Here is a 9,640-nt window from a genome sequence, read left to right as displayed (position 1 = left end):
CCGCGCCAGCTTGTGGGTGGGTGGGTGGGGTGGGCTGGTCAGCCCCTTCCCTGAGTGACAGCATCCCTGGCAAATAGGAGATGGGAGTCAGCCCTCCTCTGAGAGCCTTCAACCAATTGGACGGGGAGGGGGCGGGCCATCATGTTGATCGACGATCCTCTTGGTCAATAGGCATGCAACAACAGGGAGACCCCTAGACGGACACCGCTCGTGACCAATAGCTGCGAGAATCGCTGCTTGAAGGACAGCCTCCTTTAGCCAATGGGGAGCAGCAGTGGGAGGGCTGGTATGATGAGCCCAACAGCCAGCCAATAAACAGCGAGGCTGCCCCGTGGGTGTGGCATCGCCAGCGACCAATAGGAAACGCGACAGCGAGGCTGGGCGTAGACCAGCCTTTGAATGGCATCCCCATACCCCAATGAGCACACCCCGCGGGAGGCGGGCCCCAGCCGCGGAGTAGTCGCCAGCTCTCCCAATGGAGAGTGCGAGAAGCCGCGGCCGCCTGAGAGCGACGGCCGCGCCGACAAATGGGAAGGCGCGCGGCGGCGAGTGACGGACGGCCCCGCCAAAGGCGCGGCGCGGGGGGGGCGGGCGCGCGGGGCGCGAGCGACCGCCGGCGGAGGGAGGGGGGCGCGAGCGAAGCAGGAAGTGGCTGAGGCGAAGCAGTCGCCGCGGAGGGGCCTGGGGCGGGAGCCGGCGGCCCCTCCCTGCCTGGAGCAGCAGGTACCGCCGCTGCCGGGCCCGGCCCGAGAGGCCCCCCCGGCCCGGGGGGGGGGCGGCGTGGTGGGGAGGGGCCGGGGGGCGCCCGGGCCTGGCGGGGGGGGACGCGGGGCGCGGGACGGGCCGCCCCGGTCTGAGCGGGGCTGGGCGCGGCCCCCCCCAACCCCGGGATGTGGGCGGCCGTTACCTCCTCCGGCATCTTGTGGGGGTGCGACGGGCATCCACCCCTTCCGCCCTCCTCCGCCTTAGAGGGTTCATCCCCTCCCGGGGGGGTTGGGCTTAGCCATCCCCGCTCCCCGGGATTAGGGGGTAATGCTCTCCCCCCGCCCCCGCATTTGGGGATGACGGTCCTCCCTTCCTCACTCGGTGTTAGGGGGGGGAAGTGGTTGCCCCCCAGGATTTGGAGGCAACGGTCACCCCTTCCCCCCTCGGTGTGTGTGGGGGGGTAAGGTCACCCCTCACCCCCAGGATTTGGGGTAATGGTCCTCCCCTCCGCTCCTCAGGGTTTGGGGGCTAATGGTCGTCATTCCTCCCAGGATTTGGGGGGTAACGCCCCCCCACCAGGATTATGGGAGGGTAGCGCTCATCCCCCCTCCTTGTTTTCTGGATGGGGGGCATAAATGGTCATGCCCCCCTGCATCTTCTGGGGGGCCTGGTCACACCCCTTCCCCCAGCCCTGGGGCTTTTGGGGGGGCTGGTTTTGGCTTCCCCCCCTCAGTCTCTTGGGAACCTGGCCATGTTCCCCCAGCCCTGGCGGTGGGGGTGCTTGACCATGCCCCCTTGCAGCTCTTGGGGAGGCCTTGGGAATGGGCAGGGTTGGCCAGGCTCCCCTATAGTTCCTGGGGGGGGGTCTCATCCTGCCCCTACCCTACTCCAGCTTGGGGGGTTCTGGTTGTGTGCCCCTACAGCTCCTGGGGGGGCATGGTCCTGCTTCCCCCTTTCAGCTCTGGGACTTGGGGAGCTGTCACACCCTGCCAGAGTTCTGGGGACCTGCTGGTCTTGGCTTTCTTCCCTCCTGCCCTGGGGGCTGAGCGGGGGCAGCCTTCCCCTGCCAGCACATGGCTCAGTGAGGGACTGGCTGTGGGCCCTCTGGTTCCTTGGGTGTAATACTCATCCCACATCTCTTTTGGGAGGAGTGCGTGCCCAAGAGAGGAGTGGCATTGTGCTCTCCTGCTCCTGGCTGCTTACGGATGGGATCCTTCCCCTCCAGCTCCTGGAAGAGCTTTCATCTCCCCACCTTGCATGTGCTGGCAACGGTTAAAGCATGTGCCCCTCCATGTGGAGGGAAGCATCTCTTTGTGCCCTCCCAGAAGGATGTGGTGGATAAGGGGATGGGTCCTGGCCTCAGCCAGTCCATGTGGCAGAAAGGACCTTACAAATAAGGTGGTGTCTTGGTTTGGAGCCCTGGTTTCTGGAGGGGGTTTCTTGCTCTTCCAGTTTTTGAGGAGCAACTGTGTGAATAAGAGGCTGGTCTGGCTTTGAACCATGCAGAGCCTCTTTGGTTTCTCTATGTACCCACATCCAAAGATGGCAGTTGAGAATTAGGTGCCTGAGTCTCTTATCACGCTCCCAATGTCCTGGAAGAAGGGTGCTGTGGCTCCCTTGTTGCTTAGGTTTTGGGGAGGAAGGATCTCGCTATTGTCCTGGTTTTAGTTTTGGAGAGAATAAGGAAGGTTTGGGGAGGATCTTGTTTCAGCCTTCATAATGGCAACACTTGTGTTTTAGGAAGAAAGAAGATGGCCTGTGCTAGCTATCTCCCTGCCTTGGGATGGTTGAGAGGGTTTGAGCTCACAGGCCAGCCCTCTAGGAGGGCTTGGTGTGGATACAGATGCAAGAAAATGAAGTGAGGGCAGTGAGCTGGGAGAAGGCTTGTGGAGAGGTGGGCTCTGTCCTGATTCAGTGTCTCGGTCCACCCTGACTTCCAGCAGGGGACAACTGGGAGCAGTGAAAACTCACGAGAGGTTCTTGGTGCTGCTTCGCAGACTCTTGAGGTGCTCCGTGAAGTTTGGGGGAGGCTGGACAGGTTTGGGAGCTGCTTTGGTACTGCAGGCAGTGAGGTGATCCTGCACTGGGAGCTTCTTCCTGAAGGCCTGGGGAGGAAGAGGAGAAAGCAGAGGAGTCGTGGGCCGGGGGGATGAACCTCGTGCAGGGAAGTCAAGCGTTTCGGCGTGGCTGTTTCTTGTGGGCCTTGGCCACTTCCTTAAGGGCCTCTTGTTTTTTGCTTGTGAGAGTGAGGTTGGTTTGGTAGTAAGAGTGCATTGTTTTCTTTCAAACCCCGTTTCTCTCTTTTCCTCCCTCCTCCCCTTTCTTGATCTCTGCCCCAAAAAGTCCCTTAATTACTTGCTGCTGGTCTGTCTGCATGTAATTGTGTAACAGGCAGTCCTTGGGTGCTGTGATTATCTTCCCACAGTGAGTTTTATTCAAAGTAAGAGATTTTCTCTAAAAGGTGAGCAGAGAAAAAGTTCAATAGCCTTGACAGTTAGGTTTGTTTAAGGGGTGCATTTAGGAATTGAGACTTGTTGGGGCCCTGATTACCCTGCAGAGACCAATTTAAATCAATGGGACCTTGCAGAAACGAGAGGGTCAAGTTGTTGGAGAGGTGGTGTGAGTGTGGAGGTATTTAGAAACTCCTCTGACGACCAGGAAGATCTTTCTGGTGTTGAGAGCGGTAGTACTAACAATGCCTGAGGTGCTCAGCATCTTGCAGGAATGGAGTCTGTCTATAATTTTCTGGGTTTATTCTCCTCTGATTAAGTCCTTCTAGGTCATCTATTCTAATCCATGCTTCTGTTAATGTGGGATTGTCCCCTGCAACACATTTTGTAGAGCTTTAATTTATTTGCACCTAAGCACACATCTGGGTGCTATAAAAATAATAACGTACTAATAGCAAGCAAACACAGTGATGGCGCGGGGCTGTTGTAGTGTGTGACGAGAGCGAGGGAACTCTGTGTTTCCTTCCTTTTGGCATCCTGCATGGCAGATTTTCTCTTTATACTGCTAGAATAAATGGGGTGTCCTGGCTGAGTTTGGAAACTTCACCTTGTAAAACTCAGCATGATGACATAGCGTGAATCACATCAGGATGGAGATAACTCTGTTTCGATTTTCTGAAAATCTCAGAGCACTCAATCTGGCAGGGGGATGGCTTAGCTGGAAATTATTAATAGTGTGCACTGCCTGTGAGATCTCCAAGTGCTTCTACCAAGCACACAGGTCTTTTCTGTGGCTTAGCATCAGAGGAAGGATGAGCCCAGCAGGTCATGTCAGAAGAAAAACAAGGATGCTCCCACTGCTGGGCAATGCTGCTGGAGATCATAATAGGGGTCATTACCTGCTCTAGATCCCGAACAGCCTTATGGTCTTGGGAAAAGCATCACGTTAAGTGTTGGCTGGTCTGGGAACATGGATATCCTGGGTGAATCGCTGCTCCCTTTTGTGCCTCCGTTCTCACCTGTGAACCTTTGGGGGCTGTCTTTTCCCTTCCCTATGTTTTAGAAAATGGCAGTGTTCATTTGAGGAAGCTCGTGGTGCTTGGGTCATTCATTGCTGTTCTTGGTGTTGTCAGGGCAGGGTATTTATGCCGCAAGCGTGAGGAGGCTGAGCTGTGTTTCCTTTTCCCACCTGGAGCTTGTCCCTTCTCCGCCCTGAGCGTCTACACCACCGCTCTTGGCTTTCTGCAACTGTGCTGGGCTAAACTGCAACAGGTTTTTGTGTGACTTGCCACTGGGGTAAACCGTCCAAGTATGTTATAACTGAGCAGCCTGTCTGGCGCAGGAGTCTGGTGCTTTGCAGCCGTGTAGACGTCTGCTCTGGAATGTCTGTGCTCACCTTTGGATGGGACCTTGCCCTGCGTCACCTTGGGGAAAGTTGCTCCTACCCTCCAGCCTGTAGTTTCGAATCGTGACGTGGAAATGAGCCTAGGTGAGGTGGACGTTGTTTGGCTGAACGCTTGGGGAGAGCTTGTCGATTCTCCCATGAAATGTCTGTGCTGAATCAAGGAAACCCTTGTCTACAGTACTGTGGATCCAGTTTACAGTGCTTAATCTGGGAACAAAAACTGCGTTACACAGTAACATGTACAGTAATGTACAGCCCTGGAGGGGTTTTAGGCACCTCACACTAGATGTTAGTGCAGAGCCTGGGGCTCATCCCCCCTCCCCCCCCGCCACCTCCCCGTGTTGACATCAAGGCTGCTTTCTGCTGATCGGTGCTACAAAAATGTCTGCCAGTGTTTAAAAACTTAATTTTTCAGGCTGGCCAAATTGTCGGGCTTGCTGGATCTCATCCACCGCTTGTTTGTTTTGATATCTCCAGAAGTTAGCAGATGGTAGAGACTTAATTCTGTTAAACGTATGGGAATTTAATCCCCGACCAGCCTCCACTCAGGATGTGTGTCATCCCTGTGCATGGCAGCTGGGCTCTGCTCGGGGACTGTACCGTGTCACTGGCACTGGACTGCTGGGCTCCTATTCATGGCGGCTTTGGTGGATTTGCACCGGGTTGTGGGGGGAAGAATCGAGTTTCCTGCTTGGTTCCCCAAATAAGCATGTTTTGAACTCAGTGAAAGTTGTGAGTTAGCTATTAATATCCAGGCGGGGGGGGATCCGTGTTTGCTGTGTGTTGGTGAGAGACTGTGTCCTCCCCCCCGCCCCCCACTTCACTGTGGAGTTTAGTTTTGCCTCTTGCTTTTAGAAGTTGCACAGTCATTTTAAAGAGTCAATTGCTGTCGCAAAACCCACTAAAAGTTTAAAAATGAGCACAGCTTGCTCCAGTGTTGATACATGCCCCTGTGTCTCCCTGCCAGCTCTGGGTCTGACACCAGCACTTCCTTTTTATTTCTATGTAAATGCTACTCTCTCCTTTTTTATTCCACACCCCCCCCACCCCGTGCCTACAGGGAGATCTGGTGTAGTTTTGCTCTTGCTCTGTGCAATTCAAACAAGGGGCAAGGAACCCTAAGAAGCAAGGTTAAATGGACAGAGTAAGTGTATAGAAAAAGGGGAACAAAATATGCTTCCATTAGAACAATCATAAAATCTGTCCTATGAGAAGAGGTTCAGATTTTTCAGTCTTTTAGGTATAAACATCCCCTGCCCTGTCACCGGGTCCAAGTCGCTAAGCCAGCTTACGTATTACTATTATTTGAGGAGGAACGGGCTTTCAGAAACCCTGCGGTCATGCTGAGGAGCTTTTCCACGAGTAGCTTTTCGGTTGCGAAGGCAGTGCTGCAAGTGGTGGTGCCCTGGCACTGACGGCGGTTCCCTGGTGGGACCATGGGGCTTGCTGAGGTCAGGAAGGTGTAACCATGGCCCTGCAAGCCTGGGCTGAGGGGGGAAATGGGACCTGTCTTTCCTGCCTCCAGCAGGGCTCCTACCACCAGGCCGTCCTTGGAGGGCGGTTTATTTTGGGGGGTATTGGGCACTGCTGACTTAACTTCTTTGCACGTCGAAGCGAGTGGTCGACAGGATTGATTTAGGGAGGTCTTGACTGAAGCAGGCTCACCCCTACATGCCTATCAATTTGAGAGGGTGCATGGCAGGAGGATTATTCTGTTTGCTTCCCTGTGTGTCAACCAGGGCTGTCTCGCTTCCCTCTGCAAGGGATGGTGAGACCTAACTTCTATCCGAAGCGTTTTGAGATGCCTGAAATGATGGGATAGCCTGAACTTGACAGATACCTCTTCCATATCCGGGAGGGTTGATGCACTGCTGTGAATAATGTGCAGGAGCCAAGAGCCTGTGCCTGAAAATGGTAACAGTAGGACAGAGCCAGAGCCTCCTTGAAATCCGAGGCAGCGGGGAGACTTTGCAGCCGAGGATGCTGCATGGCTGGAAATCTTTTCTTTTAGCTGCAAGGGTTTTTTGGTGTTTTCAGGGAGTTTTCCTGGCTAATAGACTTTAGCCTGATGTGGACTGGCCACTCCGAGTGCCCTGATGTGGCTGGTGTTCTGCCTGACTGGAGTAAGACGTGCTAACGCAAAAACCCATTTTTTGCAGCTGCCTAAGGTTTTTGCTGGCCTCGTCTGTTGATCTGAGTACAATTTTCCTGCTCCTTGCTCCCCCTCCCATGGTTTTTATTCCCACACAGAGCCAGTTCTGTCAGGCATGTCCGGGCTGGGTCTGGTCACAAGGATGGCCTCTGCACCAGGTCTAGAGGCTGGGATTTGCCACAGTGTTTGCATCATTGGAGCTATTTCTATTAGGGGAATAGTTTCTCCTTGTTGATGCAGTTGGAGGCAGGCAGCAGAGCACGGCATACACATATTGCCGTGATGGCATTTAAGGCTGTAGTGCTTTATCGCACCTGCTTACAGACTCGGTGCAACTGCTGGGCGAAGGCCGGGCCTTGTGCTGGGCCTAGCTCCCCAACGACTTGTTCTCCCGACGGAAATGGAGCCAGGAAGGGGTTTGCAAACAACGCTCCTCCTCCTCCTTGAGCTGAACGTAAACAGTGCTAGCTGGCTTGTGCAGACATGCTGCTCGCCACCTGGATCAGCAACGGCATTTGCAGTCCTTGGTTTGGGGATTTTCTGCCGGGGGAAATCAGCAGGAATAGCTACAGAGGGATAAGCTGTAGAGGTAGCGAGCCCTGTGTGGATGTGCTTATTCCAAAATAGCGCCCATGTATGAAGGATGCCTGCTTGCATTTTCCCTGCGGGAAGAGATCCTGCTGTCCCCACGCTCCTGGCCAGCAGAGATGCCTTTGTCACGCAGGCCTGGCCACTGCACGCAACAGCTTTAGCGGCTGCTACCAGGCGATCAGATTGGCGTGGCCATTTAAAAAAAATCCCTGCCAGCTCCTGTGTTTCTGCTCTGCTCCTGGCTGGCAGATGGAAACGTCCTGCTTGCTCTGCTCGGCTGCTTCAGTGTAAAATTTGGTTTATGCTGCCGAGGGAAGCAGGTCGGGGGAAGAAGAGGGGCAGCCAGCTCTGGTGGGAGCTACACCGTGGGGAGAGGTGCTGGAGCTTTTCTCCGAGCCCCCAGACCTCACGCTCTGGTTGAATAGCGGGGACCTGTTTAGATGTTAATGTGGAGGGACGGCTGAGCGGAGCACAATGGGAGCACAAAACATGCGCATAATGGCTGAAGTTTTAATCTCCTACTGCTGCCTGGAGCAGGGAAAACAATGTCGAGGGTTTCAAATGGCCCATCGAGTGCCCGGGCAGAGTATTATTTTCTACCTGGTCCCCCCAGAGAGCCTTTTCATGCGCTATGAGCGGAAAAAGGGGGAAGGAAGGAGCCTTTTCCAAGGCGGGTGAGCAGCAGGGGCCAGGTTGCACTTTGGGCAAGGCAGCGTGCCTCCCCGAGAGGCAGTAGATTTCATTGGGATAAATTAATTATTAAACTCTCGGAGCGCCTTAAAGTGACCGTTCTTTTCCTGTCTGTCAGTGAGCTAATAGCCTGGCTTGGCAAGAGCCGCCAAGCATCTTACCATGCTGCAGTGAAACACCTTCTCCTTTCATGTTAGCTGGGCTTTGCTGGAAAATGTGGAATGAACCAGATCTGTTTGGGCTTCTGGCTGCGCCTTTCTCGGCAAGCGTGCCGGTTATTTGCCGACTGTTGTGGAAGAGCCGGTTCAGCAGCCAAAATCTTGATGAAGGAGAGAGGGGACCTGCTACAGCCGAAGAGGGAGTGACCCCATGGAAACCAGCTAAGCCAAATAGCCCGGGCCTTGAAAGGCCACGAACATGGAGGGACAAAGTGGCTAAGCCTGGAGAGGTACCCCACAGTTTCTTTAAAAAAACAAAACAAAACAAAAAAAACACCACCAACAAAAAAAAACCCAAGCTCAGTGAAAATGGAGAAGCAGGTTATGAGGGAGAAGAGCATTTTATTCCAGCAGGAGCTGAATTGTGTGGCTGGATGTGTTGGAGAGAACAGAAAGGGCAGGAAGCTGGAAATGAAATTGGTAGGTGTCACACCAGTCATGTTTTCTAGCTGGCTCTGGTAGGCAGGAGGTCAGCGGTGGGCTTTGGTTGCCCAAGATGAACGTGTACCCAATGTCTTGGCAAGCTCCCACTGCCCATACTCATGTTTGGAGGCCTCAATACCTGCGTGGCTTTTTCCATCAAAAACAATGTTGCAACGTTTCCTACCTTGATTTGATAAAAGCTATTGGGGATGTATCCAGCCGTGCTGGGGTGGCCCTGTGGCAAGGATGTACCCCTGTGCCCGGAGGTGAGCCGCAGCGGGTGCTGGGATCGATGGAAATCAAATCCGTCTTGCAAAGGCTGCAAGCACAGCAGCGCTTTTGCCTCGCTGACGGGGTGGTGGTGAGGTGCGGCCACAGGTTGCTCTGCACAGACCGGCCATTGTGTGACGGGTTATCAGCTCGCCACCCTGTCAGGAGCTGTTTCAGTGGCAGCGCTTGTCATTATTGTAGGTATCCGCGTACATTTGCCTTCAACAGATGACAAAAAAGCCACAAGCGTTGGAGCAACCTCTGCCAGGATTGTCTGGGCATCGTGGCTCTTTTTTCCCCTTTAAATCTTGCAGCCATTGTTGCTTTTGAGTCCAGCCCTTTGCAGTGTTACTTGGGAAATGCCGAGACGTGGGAGCCACACTGGCTATAAGCGCTTTCCCACTGCAGGAAATACCGCCTGAGTGCCAAAGCCCACACGTGGGTCCATGCATGTCAGGGACATGTACACTTCTCGAGTGCTTGGAAGCAAATAAACCTTGACTTTCTGACATGGCCAAGTATTATTTGCTGCTTAACATCAGGCTAAACCCTGGGAAGGGGACGGCTGTCATGCACTGAGCGCAAGAGTGTTTCTTGGGGGAGACTTTTTCTGTGGAGGTGCTGAGCTCCTGAGTTTTCTGCAGGCAGGATTTTGCATTTTGGCATGCTGAGGCCTCACTTGCTCGCCCTACTGTAGCCCCTGCCAGCTCCTCCGGCCCTGTTTTCCCTTCTCCTC

At 54.3% G+C, this 9,640-nt stretch overlaps 1 protein-coding gene across 2 annotated transcripts in view; it reads left to right on the top strand.

Moving 5' to 3' along the window:
- Nucleotides 1-642: 642 nt before the first annotated feature.
- ZNF687 (zinc finger protein 687) overlaps nucleotides 643-9,640 on the top strand; it is a 34,939-nt gene continuing 25,941 nt past the window's right edge. For both annotated transcript variants that reach the window (XM_067313439.1, XM_067313440.1), the window contains exon 1: nucleotides 643-723. The gene's annotated coding sequence lies outside the window, so the exon portion shown is untranslated. The remainder of the gene's footprint in view (nucleotides 724-9,640) is intronic.

Source organism: Apteryx mantelli, chromosome 31 (assembly GCF_036417845.1).
Source record: "Apteryx mantelli isolate bAptMan1 chromosome 31, bAptMan1.hap1, whole genome shotgun sequence".
Taxonomy (NCBI): domain Eukaryota; kingdom Metazoa; phylum Chordata; class Aves; order Apterygiformes; family Apterygidae; genus Apteryx; species Apteryx mantelli.
The sequence above is the reverse complement of the archived record's forward strand: the minus strand, read 5'-3'. Positions and strand labels throughout refer to the sequence as shown.